At 41.6% G+C, this 15,521-nt stretch overlaps 1 protein-coding gene across 28 annotated transcripts in view; it reads left to right on the top strand.

Moving 5' to 3' along the window:
- Positions 1-9,822: 9,822 nt before the first annotated feature.
- The window catches only part of CCSER2 (coiled-coil serine rich protein 2), a 172,576-nt gene continuing 166,877 nt past the window's right edge, over positions 9,823-15,521 (top strand). For 15 of the 28 annotated variants that reach the window (XR_011496766.1, XR_011496762.1, XR_011496773.1 and 12 more), the window contains exon 1: positions 9,852-10,038. The gene's annotated coding sequence lies outside the window, so the exon portion shown is untranslated. Of the gene's footprint in view, positions 10,039-15,521 lie in introns of all 28 variants that reach the window. The other 13 variants (XM_014832895.3, XM_014832894.3, XM_014832898.3 and 10 more) reach the window with 2 other exon arrangements.

Genomic DNA, 15,521 nt, shown 5'->3' with positions numbered 1-15,521 from the left:
CTGCACGGTGGGGAAAGGAGACTGCAGGAGTCAGCACTTCGCTCTCTGGGCCCTGAGACCCTGCCTGCCCAGCCTCCTGCGGGAGCCTCTTAAACCTTTGTCCCACACAATCATCTGCAGCGAGGGGCTTCCTCTTAGAAGTCCAGGAATTTTATTTCTTACTCAATCTCTTCTTCTCCTTCTCCTTCTCCTCTTCTTCTTTTTCTTCTGCCTCCTCTTCTTCCTCCTCCTCCTACCCCCTCCCTGCTTGTCCTCCTCCCCCTCCCTCCCCTCCCTCTCCCCTCCCCCTCCCCTGCCCCACCCCCTCTTCTTCTTCTCTTTCTTCTCGTTCTCCTTCTTCTCCCTGAGCTAACGTCTGTGCCAATTTTCCTCTATTTTTTGTGTGTGGGATGGTGCCACAGCATGGCTTAAGGAGCAGTGTGTAAGTCTGTACCCAGGATCTGAACACACAAACCCCGGGCTGCCAAAGTAGAGCACCCGAGCTTAACCACGACGCCACCAGGCCAGCCCCTCTCAATCTCTTTTTCTGTTTGCATCAATTTCTGGGAGAGTTCCTCAACTTTATTTTCCATCCCTTCTATTGAGTTTTCATTGCCGCTGTATCTTTTTCATTTCCAAGGGCTCTTTTGTGTTTTCAGAACATTTATTTTCTATGGCATCCATTCTTATTTCGTGGATGTAACATTCTTTCCTATTTCTCTGGGTGTCTTATGGACAGTTTTTGGGAAGGAGTGTTTGGGGGCTGGTTTTCTTCTCCCCGCAGAAGTGCTGGTTCCTTCCAGTTCTCTCTGTCTGGGTCTCCGTCTTCTATGTTAGAGATTGTCCTCTAGTGTCTTGCAATTTTGGTTTTCTGTTCATTGTTAAGTGAGAGGGGGAACTAATAGATCCTATAAAACCGTATTGAATTTTGTACCCATACAAAAGAGAATATACCATTTTTTCAAGTGCACGTGGAACATTCATGAAAACTGACCAAATATTAGTCCACCAAGAAAATCTCATGAAATTACAAAGAATAGAAATATACAAATAACATTATGAATGCAATACAACTAGAGATTATTGATCGAATTTCTTAAGAATCTAAAATTTCCTTTTTCCAGGTAATTTAAAAACATTCCACTAAGCAACTTTTGGGTTAAAGGGAAAATAAAAAATAAAATTGCAGAATTTCTTGAGCATAATAATAATGAAAGCATGACATGGAATCCCTGTACTACTGTCAAAGCAGTTATCACAGGAAAACTTACAGCTTTCAATGCCTGGTGCAACAAAAATGAAGATGTAAATATAATTGAATTTAACATCCAAAATGGAAAGCTAGGACAAAAGATAAAGTAAACCCAAAGAAAGAAGAAGAAAGGAATTAATAAAGATAGAATTATAAATAATGATTTGGAAAACAGAAAAGAGTAGAACTAATAAATCCAAAAGCTGGTTATTTAAAAACACAACAAAATAGGGACGGCCCCATGGCCGAGTGGTTAAGTTCATGGCTCCGCTTTGGCGGCCCAGGGTTTCGCCAGGTTCGGATCCTCGGCGCGGACATGGCACTGCTCATCAGGCCACAGTGAGGCCGTTCCCCACGTGCCACAACTAGAAGGACCCACAAGTAAAATATACAACTATATACTGGGGGGATTTGGGGAGAAAAAAGCAGAAAAAAAAAGAAGAAAAAAAGATTGGCAACTGTTATTAGCTCAGGTGCCAATCTTTAAAAAAATAAAAATAAAAACACAACAAAATACACAAACCATTAGCTAACTTAAGCTTTAAAAAGGGAGAAAGCACAAATATCCAAAACTAAAAATGATACGAGGTAAATAGCATAAAAAAAGAGAAAGCAATTTTTAAGAAGAAAGTACTTTGTACAATTCTATCCCAATGAATGTGAAAACTTAGAATAAATGAGTATATTTCCAGGCAAATACAATTTACCAAAATTGAGGCTAATAGAGACAGAAAATCTATTCAAACTAATTGCTGTAGAAGAAATGGAAAGGCTAATGAGTTATTCCACAAAAACAAGCACACAAAGAATTGCTAAGCCAAATGGTTTCACAAAGGAATTCCACATAATTTTTAAAGATCAGATAATTCCATTTTTACTTAAACTACTTCAGAGATTTCATTTTAGGCAGCACATATATTATTAATTCCCCAACCTGATAAAGATTGCCAAAATTTCAAATTTATTTGGAATAAATCCCAAAGATTTTTATTCCAATAAAAGGAAACCACAGACCATTCTTACTTAAGAATTTCAATGCAAAAAACTTAAAATAGAATCCAACAGCAAATTTAAAAGCTACATTGTGATCATATGAGGTTTATTTCAGGAATACAAAGAATTCAGTATTAGGAAATCCATTAATATGTAATCATCTCCACAGATGTGGAAAAGGCATTTGACAGAATTTACCATCTATCTGTATTTTCTTTTTTAAAGTTAAAACCTTCAGTAAACTAGAAATTGATATATGTCCTTAACATGATGAAAATATATGCTGTAGGTCAAAAGTCAGCATCATACTAGCTTTTCTGCTAAAGTAATGAACAAAACAATGTCATTATATCTTTTACTATACAACATAAAAAGGGAGACATTGGCCAGGGCTATTTACAGAGGGCAAATTATATATCTCAAAAACCCCAAAGAATTAGTGGGAGGAGGAAGACTGGCACAGATGTTAGCTCAGCGACAATCTTCCTCAAGCAAAACGAGGAAGATTGGCAACAGATGTTAGCTCAGGGCCAAACTTCCTCATCAAAAAAACCAAAAACGAACAAAAAGAATTCATGGGAAAATTAGTACAAACAAGATAATTTAGTAAAGTACCAAAAAATTTTATCAAATTAACATATAAACCCAAAGACCTTCATACATGCCAACAAGAAACAGACAGAAGACGTAAAGGAAAAGAAGTTCCCATTTATTACATACAGTACACAAAATACCAAGGCATAAATGTAACAGACAATACCGAAAGAAGGAAAACTGTAAAATAATTCTGAAATTACAAAATTGAATTTGAACAAATGGAAAGATATTTCAAGTTCCTGGATAGGAAGCTTCAACCTCATTGAAATGACAGTTTTCCCTAAACTAATTTATAAATTCAAAGCAATTCCAACAAAAATATTATCTTTTATTTTTTTGGAACCAGATAAGTTGATTATAAAATTTATTTGGAGGAACAGAGGAGCAAAACTAGCCTAAAAAAAAGAGAGCAATGAAGAGGCTTAGAGCTAACCTTACCAGACATTAGAATATATTATACAGCTTCTATATTTAAAACGTTTTGGTAATGGCCCATGAATATACAGGAAGATCGATAAAACAGAATTTTAAAAATCCAGAAATAGACACAACTGCATTTGAAAAGGTAATATACGACAAAGGTAGCTTCTCAAATCAGTGAGAAAATGATGCACTTTAAAAAATACTCTTTTTAAACTGAGGTATAATTATCATAGAAAATGCACGGCTTTTATTTGTATAATCCAATGAGTTTCGACAAATCTGTACACCAATGAAACCACTATGCCAATCAAAATATATAACATTTCTAGAACCCCAGAAAGTTTTCTCCTGCCACTTTCCATTCAACATCACCGCTCCCCCCATGCTCAAGGCAACCATTCAACTATTGTTTTGATTTTTGTCATCATAAGTTCATTTCTCCTGTTCTAGAATTTCATGTCAATGAAATCATACAGTATGTGTTCTTTTGTGTCTGGCTTCTTTTGCATGAATGCGTGCAAACTGCAATATAGTTGTACTATAATTGAACTAGAATATAATTCATCCTTTCTAATGCTGATTAGTATTCCATTTATGAATATACTGCCATTTGCTTGTCCATTTACTTGTTCTTAGATATGTGATTATTTCTAGTTTTTGGCCTTTGTGCACATTTTTGTTTAAGTCATCTTGTGGATATGTTTTCATGTCTCTGGAGTAAATACCTTAAAGGGAAGTTGCTGGGTTATGGGGCAAGGGTATATTTAACTTTATGAGAAACTGCCAGAATGACCTTCGAAATAGTTCTACCATTTTAAATTCTCACTGGCAGTGTATGAGAGTTCCAGTTGCTCTCTATCCTTTCCCAACATTTGATGTTGCCAATCTTTTAAAATTGTTAGCCATTAGAGTGGGTGTGAAGTGATACCCCATTGGATTTTAATTTGCATTTCCCTGGTGACTGAGGATGTTAAGCATCTTTTCATGTGCTCATTCACATACCTTCTTTTATGGAGTCTATTCAAGATAGTTGCTCCTTGTATATTTGGGGTTTTCTTTCCATTACCAACTTGAGTGAGCTCTTTAAATATTCTTAATACAAATTATTTTTCAGATTCACAGATTTTTTTGGATTCACAATTTTCTTGTGAATATCGTCTCCCGTTCTGTAGCTTGCCTATTCAGTTTCTTAATTATGTCTTTTGTTGAATAGAGATTTTTAATTTTGCTGAGGTCCAATTTACCAATTTATTCTTTTATGAGTAGTGTTTTCTGGGTTCTGCCTAAAAAATACTTGCCTACCCAAAGATTGCAACATCATCTCCTACATTTTCTTCTACAACAAGCTTTGTCATTTAAACTTTTACATTGAATTTTTGTGTCGATGTCAAGGTTGATTTTTAGTCCATGTGGATATTCATTTGTCCCGGTACCACTTGTTGAAAAGGATGTACTTTTTAATAAATGGTGTTGAGATAACTGGACAGCCATATGAAAAAAGAAAATTGCATTCATTCCTTACACCAAATAATAGGAGGTTTACTCAGGTGAGATCCATTCCAGACTTCTGATCTCCAAAATTTTAAGGTAAGTTTGTTATCCATCCCCCCTCCCAGTTTTTTAGAGATATAATGGATATATAACATTGCGTAAGTTTAAGGTGTACAGTGTGATGATTTGTCACACTTATATATTGCAAAATGATTACCAAACAAGGTTAGTTAATACGTCCTTCACCACATAATTACCAGTTTGTTGTTGTCATTGTTATGGTAAGAAAATTAAAGGTCTACTCTCATAGCAACTTTCATGTACACAATACCATGTTGTTAGCTACAGTCATCATGTTGTGTAGTAGATCCCCAGAACTTATTCATCTTATAACTGGAAGTTGGTACACTTTGACCAGTATCTTCCCATTTGCCCCTTCCAAAGCTCAGCCCCTGGCAACACCATTCTGCTCTCTGTTTCTATGAGTTTGGCTGTTTTTAAATCCTTCATATAATTGATCACACAGTATCTGTCTTTCTTTGTCTGACTTATTTCACTTCCCATAATACTCTCAAGGTCCATCCATGTTGTCACAAACGGCAGAATTTTCTTCTTCTTTTTTTTTTAACCACTGAATAATATCCTATTGTATATATATATTCCACATCTTCCTTACCCATTCATCCATCAAAGGACATTTAGGATGTTTCCATGTCTTGGCTGTTGTGGATAATGCTGCAACAAACATAGGGGTGCATATATCTCTTTGAGATAGTGACTTCATTTCCCTCAGATATATACCCAGAGGTGGGATGACTGGATCATATGGTAGTTCTATTTTTAGTTTTTTGAGGAACCTCCATACTGTTTTCCATAGTGGCTGCACTGATTTACATTCCTACCAACAGTGCATGAGGATTCTCTTTTCTCCACATCCTTGCTATCACTTGTTATTTCTTATCTTTTTGATAATAGCCATTCTAACAGGTGTGAGGTGATATCTCATTGTGGTTTTGATGTGCATTTCACTGATGGTTAGTGATTTGAGCATCTTTTCAACGATGAAAAATGTGCATTATTTGAGCAATAAGTAAATAAATAAATACAAAAGCTTCCCAGGATCATTTTTTTGAGAGTTTTTTGCAATTATTTTATTTAAATCATAAAGGTCTATAACATTGTATCGTTTTAGGTATACATTATTATTTATCAGGTTCTGTATAGACTGCATTGTGCTCACCACCAGCAGTTTAATTTTTATCCGTCATCATACATATATGCCCCTTTACCCCTTTAGCCCATTCCCCAGCCCCCTTCCCCTCTGGTAACCACTAATCTGTTCTCTTTATCCATATGTTTGTTTATCTTCCATATATGAGCGAAATCATCCTGTGTTTGTCTTTCTCTGTCTGGCTTATTTCACTTAACATCATACTCTCAAGGTCTATCCATGTTGTTGCAAATGGGATGATTTTGTCTTTTTTATGGCTGTGTAGTATTCCATTGTATAAATACTACATCTTTATCCATTCATCCATAGCAGGGCACTTGGGTTGCTTCCACATCTTGGCTATTGTGAATAATGCTGCAGTGAACACAGGGCTGCATAAGTCTCTTTGGATTATTGATTTCAAGATCTTTGGATAAATACCCAAAAGTAGGGCAGCTGGATTATATGGTATTTCTATTTTTAATTTTTTGAGAAATCTCCATACTGTTTTTCACAATGGTTGCACCAGTTTGCATTCCCACCAGCAGTGTATTGCCGTTCCCTTTTCTCCACATCCTTTCCACTACTCGTTGTTTTTTATCTTGGTGACTATACACATTCTAACAAGTCTAAGGTGATATCTCATTGTAGTTTTGATTTGCATTTCCCTGATGATTAGTGACATTGAACATCTTTTCAGGTGCCTATTGGTCATCTGTATATCTTCTTTGGAGAAATATCTGTTCATATCTTCTACCCATTTTTTGATCAGGTTTTTTTTTTTTTTTTAAAGATTGGCACCTAGGCTAACAACTGTTGCCAATCTTCCTTCTTTTTTTTTTTTTTTTAAGGATTGGCACCTGGGCTAACAACTGTTGCTAAGCTTTTTTTTTGTTTTTTCTGCTTTATTTCCCAAACCCTCCTGGTACATAGTTGTATATCTTAGTTGTAGGTCCTTCTAGTTGTGGGATGTGGGACGCCGCCTCAACGTAGCCTGACGAGCGGTGTCATGTCCTCGCCCAGGATCCGAACCCTGGGCCGCCGCAGCGGAGCGCGTGAACTTAACCACTTGGTCACGGAGCCGGCCCCTGTTTGTTTTTTTAGTTATTGAGTTGTATGAGTTCTTTACATAGTTTGGAAATTAACCCCATGTCGGTTATATGACTTGCAAATATTTTCTTCCAGTTGGTGGATTGTCTTTTCGTTTTATTCATGGTTTCCAGGAGCATTAACTCCAAACTAACATAACATGTTAACGGTGTCTACAAAATTAAGAAAATACCCTGCACAACTAGAAGGACCCACAACTAAAAACAAAATATACAACTATATACTGGGGGGAGAACTATATAATGTGGGGAGAAAAAAAAACAGGAAGAAAAAAGAAAATACCCTGAAATATTATTGTGACTGTATTAAGTGTGTTTGTGTGAGAATTGTGAGTCTTTTTCTTGTTTTGTCTACTATGATTATACTGTAGGCAGTTTTTTTAATCTAATAAAAAATGTATAGTAAAATGTATAAATATGCTCACTGACTCTCCTCTAGACCCCTCCCCATATAGAGGTCTGTAAATCAGATGCCTTAGCCTCCAGACGTTCTGGGCTATCATACTGTTTTTCTTAACAAGTAAGTCCAGGCTGCCACCTTGCAAGATCATCTGACTCCCAGTCTTTGTGCTCTGACACAGCTGGCCCATTCAAAAAAACGCAAGGAGGGTTGTTCAAACCACATACATGTCCATCACAGTATTTTATACTATCTGCTTCCGACTCTTCATCTTCTGTTCTACTTCCCCAGCTCATGGGGTTGGGGTCATGCCCTGGCTTTCTCAGCTGTTCTCCCCTGCCTGGTCTGTGTTGAAGTTGTCACAGTTGTGGTATTTGTCCACATGACAGCACATGACTCTTAACCCTTGGTCTCTCATCAGTCTTTCACGGGTTCCTGGGAGATGCTCTTCTCCTGCCTGCTGGGGATGATTGTAGTATAGACTGTTGAAGAGCTACTTTAGTGCAGTGGTTCTCAAGGTGTGGTCCCTGGGGCGTTGCTCCCCTGGGAACTTATTAGAAATACAAACTCTTGGGTACCAAGCAGGCCTGCTGAATCAGAAACCTGGGAGTGGTGCCCAGCAATCTGTGTTTTACTAAGCCCCCAGGTGGTTCTGATGCATGCTAAAGCCTGTGAACCACTGCTCAGCATGGTCTGCCCTCTCACCCTTAACCTCAGTCATAAGCAACCTTCAGACCCTCAGAGGTCAGACTTCTAAGAGATATTATATACATATAATTTATTCTATATATAATTTGACGTAGCTGATAGAATTTATGTGCTATAACAACCAAGGAACTGAGCAAACTGGGACAAAGACAGAATAGTGACAAGCAAAATTAGACGAAGCTGGAAAGTCTTCATACGCGGTAGCACCCAGTAACCTTTGTAAAGGAGGAAGGGAAAGGTGACCTGGCCCTTAAGAGCTGCCAAAGAAAACAGAAAACATTATCACCTCAAGTGTTCAGGAAATCGCAAGATAACAACCTGGCAGTTAGGAGAAGCGTAGCTCTTTCTGGTTTTAGGAACTGAGAGATGTCCCTTTTCCAGACCCTCTATGGAGACTGTTGAGTATGTAGCATCTTCCCCAGTTCTCACAGACAAACAGTGGGGAGCCATATCTTGTACCACCTCTCAGTGGAGCTGATGGTGTAAACCACAAAGTACATGTTAGTATGTCTTGAGGGAAGTTCGGGGGTGCGTTCAAGAGTTCAGTGTGACTTTGCCTTTCTAATGATCTGACTCAATCCAAAGATAAACCGTAAAGTGTTTAAAGTCTTTCTCAACGTTTTAAACATGCATCTTATCACCCAAGAGATTCAATCTTTATTTTTAGGGATTGATATTAAAAGTGACACTTCATTTTCGAAGTATAAAAGTATATTATTAAGCGAAACTTGATTCTGCAAATCAGGCATGCCCCTCATCTCAGTCTGGTAATGCCCACTCCCTTCCCTTTGGAGTATCACTGATTTTTTGACACGGAAGAAGTGGCTATTTTTCAAGAAATCCTCCTCAGATGCTAGTTACTGTAGTCAAGCTGTTGCTAAGTGTGGCCCGCAAGGACTTCAGAGAGCAGCTCGCCTATCGCCAGATATGGGCAACTCCAGGGTTTTAGCACCCAGCCGGACCCGGGGGGACTCCACGGGTAAGGGCACTCAAGGCAGACCCAGCCATCGAGGAAGGAGGGGGAGATGGCCTGTGGGAGATGGAAGCCCCAAAGGGAAGGAGGACCTGGTTCCTGGCACAGGGAACCCAGGTGGATGTCTCCATGGAGTTGCTCCAAATCTCAGCACTTGGGGGTGCCCTCTCTTTGCCCTCAGCCTCAGCAAGATGCCCTGTTTTGGTGTGGTAGGCGGGATGTGTGGTTCAGGCACGCCCCACAGCACGAGGGCGCAGGGAACAGGGATACACTTGTACACATCAAATGTTGCAGGTGTCCCATTCACCGAAGGGTGGGAGGGGAGCCCAGGTCAGTCCCAGAACTCGGACCACTCCTCTTTTCGTGGTCAGCAGGTGCAGTTGGCAGGTTTGACCGCGAGCAGCCAAGGTCAGTCCAGGAAGCCGGTCGGCTAGAGGTGGGGGAAGCCGCCAGGCCAGAGTCACGGGCTGGGCGGGGCAAAAACCTGAGTCAGGGGGCAGCGAGGCAAGGTCAGCGGAGGGGGCGGGGCCCGACGCGGGGGCGGGGCCTGGGCGCAGCTGGCGAGAGCGCGGGGGCGGAGCCAGAGGTGGGCTGAGGCCGCAGTCAGGCGGCGGGGGCGGGCCCGGAGGGTGGGGCCTGCCGGCGCAGGCCTCGCGCCTGCGCAGGGGCGGCCGGGGGCGGGGCCGCGCGCGCGCTCTGCGCGGGCCGCGGAGGGCGGAGTCCCGCGGGCGCCGGCGAGGGCGGGGCGCGGCGGCCCCGGAGTCCGGCGCTGCCTCAGGCCGCGGAGGCGATGCTGGCTGCCGCGGGGCCCGAGGGAATGTGACGAGCGGTCCTCGCCTCTCCGGCTGTGCTGGGGCCCGTAGGTCGCTGGGCGACCCGCAGCCGGGCCGCGACCTCCGCACGGTGAGAGCCGGGGTCGGGGAGGGGGCCGGGCCGGCGTCCGGGAGGGGCAGTGCCCGCGGAGCCCGGGCGCGGGGCGCAGGCCGGGGCCCGGGCGCCTGGGGGGCACTGGCCCCCCCAGACCCTTTTCCTGGGGCCAACCCCTGGAGCCCTCTGCGAGCCGCCGAGGCCGGGCGACCCCCGCGCGGCTGTGACCGGCGCGGCCTCAGACCGCCGGGGCTGCAGCATCTCTGGGCGGTCGGCGCTAGGCGGAGATGCCCAGTGGTTTCGGAGCCGGGATGCTGGGGAGGGATGAGCGCCTCTGGTACCCGGGCGCCCTGAATGACGGGGTGTTTTTTTTTTTTTCTAATTCCTGGGCCAAAACAAAGACACACCCTAAAGCGCATCCTGAGATAAAACTTTGGTGGACCCCAGCGTTGCCATAGGTTCAGATGCTGCTGCTCAACGCCTCGTTAGGCGTCTGCTATTTTTACACGGAGATATCTGTATTTTTTTATGCACTTGTCACAGGAAAAGGAGGACGGTCTCCCTCGAGGAGCCGGCGGTGGCCAGGCTTGAGTTGGAATTTCGATAATTGCAAATTCATCTTTGGAGGCTGCCCAAGCCAGTTCGGCGTGCGGTGCCCAGGCCGGGCCTGCCTTCAGTGATGGGTGGACTCTTCGTGGTCCCAGGTTGGAATGCGGATGTTTCACCCCCATGGGTGAGATAAACTGAGCTTTAGGCTTTTTGGAATAGCCATTGGAAAAGGCCTTCCTTTTCTCCGTTTTTCCTGAGCATTAAAATATCATGGAACCTATTAATTTTGCCCTTTTTGTAAAAAAAAATCATCATCATTTAGACTAGTTTAAGGAGTTTAGTGGTGGCGGCTCTTTAACCAAAAGGAATTTAAGATACTCCTCTCGTGCAAAAGATAGGCACAAAACATGTTTTATCTGTCATCAACATATGATAAGGATGTCAGCATTCCTGAATGTTTGGCGTGGAGTCACTCTTCGTCTCCTGGGACCTTTTTACTGTTTGCCTCTCTTAATTTATTATAGCTCTTTAGTAATTTCTTACTTGGTTTTCTTTCGTGTTCTCAACGACATTGAGTTCAAATAATCTTTAGGTAAAAAACACACACTTTCTTGAACCCTTTGGCTGTAATTCATACTGTTTTATTTCAGTGTCGTGTTAATATGCCATAGTAGGAAACTGCTAGAAGCCATCCTGAGAGCCGGAACGTTCCATTAAGAAAACAAAACATTTTATTCTACCTTTCCACGTCTAGACCTGCTTTCTTTTCCTTGTTGCCTTGACTCAACTCATCTGACTGTTTGGTGGGAGAAGGGGACTTTGGTTCTATGTTTATAAGTCTGTCACTGATTCTGCATAATCTGTATTTGATAAAAGTACGAGTCCTTCGCAGTTTCTGGTATTTGTCTCCGTTTCTAATTTCTTTCTGCCGTTTCGCCTGCCCTCTCCATACAGAGCCTACTTCGAGTTCTGTGAAGATGACTTCTTCCTTTATGGTTTTGCACTGTGCCCTCCATGGAGATTTCTTCTCTGCCTGTAAACAACTTACCCTTCAAGACCTAAGCAGAATATCACCTCTGACCCTTGTCCAGCCGTCTCTCCCCTTGTCTTGACTGATCCAATAGCACATCGTACATTTTGCAGTTAGCGTTCATCAAAATCGTAGTTAATTTTTTTGTATGTCTGTCTGCACTAGACTTCGGGGCTTCTTAAGGGAAGGGACCTTTGCAGCTCTAGCACGTGCTGTGTGTGGCACAGGTACTCTAAAACTATTTATTGAATACATTTTTTTGGAATACTCTCAGTCTTGAGTATAGCTTTCAGAAAGGCAAAATGCGTTAACTACCTCTTTCACCATCAGAATACTTAGCAAAGATGAGTGCACAAGGTACTTTTAAACTTCTAAGAATGAAGTCCGAATTATTGTTGTTGCTGGTTAGGAATAAAACCCCAGTTATGACAGAAGAAACCAATACGTTTTGTGACGCAACAATGAAATGGACATGGCCAGTAAGGGCTGCTGCTGTTTTGATCTTAGCACTTTATTCTGAGGTGAAGTAATTTGCCCATGGTCATGCAGGCAGAAAGGGACAGAGGTGGGATACAGTCCACATCTTTTGTCCAGATCTTTTTACTTTTGCCCCCAGTTTCCTAATTCTAAGTCTTGATAATTGTTATATAGTCTGAGTGGGGGTTTTTGAGAGGCTTGGGCATGTATTGGTAAAGGAGGTCTATTAAATTAATAGAATATTGAACTTGAAAGAATTAACTGTTGGTTTGGTTCAATTTTTTTTTTTTTTGAGGAAGATTAGCCCCTGAGCTAACATCTGCCACCAATCCTCCTCTTTTTGCTGCGGGAGATTGGCCCTGAGCTAACATTCGTGCTCATCTTCCTCTACTTTATATGTGGGACGCCTGCCACAGCATGGCTTGCCAATCGGTGCCATGTCCGCACCCGGGATCTGAACCGGCGAACCCCAGGCTGCTGAAGTGGAACGTGCAAACTTAACCTCTGTGCCACTGTGCCGCCTCTGGTTCACCTTTTAAAATTTTACCCATTAAACAACTAAAGCCTGAAGGGGCAAGTAACTTGCTTGAGGTTTCTTAGAGTGGCCGGTATCCCACAGCTCCTGACCTCGTGGTCGTGTATTTGTCGTTACTCCATGGTGCTTTGCAGGGAGAATGAGGAAGTTGCCAGTTTTCAGAGGGAGAGCCAGTTGGCTTGTACATTCTCCCTCCTGCCATGCTTAGCTGCTCAGCTGCCATGCCTAGGGGTTTAGACCCTTGAGTGGCTGAGAAACATGATAATTCATTTGGGGATATAGGAGAAACCTAACCTTCACCAGTCTACTCGGCCAGATAGTTTTCCTTCCGTGTTTGGGGCCCTCTCTCCAGATGCCCCGTGGCTAGTGGCTTCTGCTCACCATATGGAGAACCCATATCCCAGTTACCGTTTTATGGTAAAATGAGATTTTCCTCTAATAAGGTTACAGCTGGCTAATAGCATGGCTAAAATTACATGTATGGCTAGGCTATATGTGAGAAGAGCCTATTGATTTCTCCTATGTGATAAGTTGTTTGGTAAAAAAACCTGATTATTGTGGTTTTGCCTCTGAAAAGTCAGTTTTGAAATGTGTACTTACTGTGCTGGGCATGATCAGTTCCAACAGACTTTTTACTTTACAAACAACTTAATGGTCAAAGAAATAAGAAAACTCAAAATGAACTTTGAATTTTTCTTTTCGTTTATTTCTTACCGTATATCCATGATTTTATACTATAATCAAAGCGTGAATATAACGTTTAATATTTACTTTCATGTATGTTTTCTTTCTGCTATAGTTTTTGTACATTTAAGTTGTTATATAGTATTAATAGTGAGTTGTTACTTATTTTTAATAGTTGGACGTCCAAGTTGCTGCCCATTTTGCAAGCAATGCAGTTAACATAGAGCTGTCCTTCGTTTTGCTTCTTTGCCTTCTGGCTAAAGTCCCAGGAGGGGGATTAAAAGGTCAAAGGGTACGAAGGTGGTTGTCACTTGAAAAATATTACTAGGTTTATTTCTGAAAGATTGTATTGATTTAGTCTCCTGTATTTTGGTTGATGAGTTTTATCATACTTTTATAGGCTTTTGTTTTTAAAAGTTTGTTCTTTAAAGATGGGTGTAAAGGCACCTGCTGTCTGACATCACTCTCCAAAATAGAAAAGCAAATGCAGTATTTTTGTAGTTTTATTTCTTCCTTTGAATGAATTGTTTGTCCTTTGCCCATAAATTTACTGGCATCTTCTTGCCAATTTTCATTAGCATTTAACGTCATAAATATATTAGTTTCTTGAAATATGTTTCTGATCTCTTTTATTTTTGTAGGCTTTGCGGTTTTTAGGATTATGAAAATGACTGACTTTAAGAAAAATTTTGTGATTTCATGTTTTGGTTGTGAGGTCAGATAACGAATATCACTCCACCATCTGATGCACGCTTTTATTTTCTTAAGCATCTACAGTTTGTGTTATTTATATATATGTATCTCTTTAACAAATTATATGTGCAATGGAGATTGAATTTAATTTCCGTGGATTTTATACTATAGAGAATCACGTTCTTATAAATACCTAAGTGAGTTTCCATTGGTAAGCTGCTGGCTTTTTTCTTCCTGAACTTGAATGGGAAGCAAAACAAAACAAAAATAACCTAATTGTCTTTTTATAAATGGGTACTTGCTTTTAATAAACTATGGTAAATTTAGATGAACCAAAATTTTCACGAAAGCAGTATGTTGGATAATTGAAGTTTTTGTTGATTCAGGATTGACCAGAAGCTCCTTTCTGATTTAACCCTTATTGTTAATCATTCTAAAATATATGAAAGTAAAGCTTTGGTAGTCTGCTGCCTTTGGGAGCGAGGCATTCTATACAGATGCACTATCTCAGGGCAGTAGTTAACACTGATTGCTGAGCGCCGTGCGTGCTGGTCCTTGGCAGGGAGTTTTTTCTTTTCTTTTTTTGAGGAAGATTAGCCCTGAGCTAACTATTGCCACTCTTCCTCTTTTTTGCTGAGGAAGACTGGCCCTGAGCTAACATCCATACCCATCTTCCTCTGCTTTATATGTGGGACGCCTACCGCAGCATGGCGTGACAAGTGGTGCCATGTCCGCACCCGGGATCTGAACTGGCGAACCCCTGGCTGCCGAGAAGTGAAATGTGCACACTTAACCACTGCGCCACCGGGCCGGCCCCAGGGAATTTTTTCTTAATTCTCATAAAGCACTAGGAGGTCGGTTCTTTTCGTACCCTCATCAAATGAGAAAAGTTAGAGAGGTAAAGTGACCTACTGAAGGTAACCCAGCTTGTAAGCAGTGGAACTGGAGTACGATCTGCCTGTTGTTGAAAGGCTCTATTTGAAAAGTGTATTGTATTATCTTATTTTCTGTGCTAAGGATTTGAACGTTATCTCTTAGGCATTGGAAAGATATTAGATGTTTCAAAGCAGGGGAATAATATGGTAGGTTATGTCTGTTAGGGAGACGGCCGATGTGGCAGTGTGGAAATATATTGAATTGTGTTTCTGATAGGAAGTGGTTGAAGTAGGTCACGAGAAGCGAAGCCTGAACTGCACGGTGGCTTAGGAGATGAGGGGATATTGAGGAAAGAGACTGTGACTTAGTAACTGACTTGCCAGAGAGTGGGAAGCTGGAGTGCTGATTAGGAAGGTACTGAGTGGGGTAATGACAGATGAATGTGCGCTCACAGCACTTCGTTATATTTCTTTCATAGCATTGACTTTGATGTATTGTACCTAATCTGGTGACACATCTAGCTCCTCCACTGGATTATGTGCTTGTCAAGGACAGGGACTGAGTAGAAGACATGAGCTAATTCAGGGTGAGCTAATACAGGAAGAGGGCAAGAGACTGAACCTGGGGTAGGAAACACCAAATCGTCAAGATCAAAGAGTGGATGGAGGAGGAGGA

The sequence above is a fragment of the Equus asinus genome, chromosome 2 (genome assembly GCF_041296235.1).
Source record: "Equus asinus isolate D_3611 breed Donkey chromosome 2, EquAss-T2T_v2, whole genome shotgun sequence".
NCBI classification, from domain to species: Eukaryota; Metazoa; Chordata; class Mammalia; order Perissodactyla; family Equidae; genus Equus; species Equus asinus.
The sequence above is the reverse complement of the archived record's forward strand: the minus strand, read 5'-3'. Positions and strand labels throughout refer to the sequence as shown.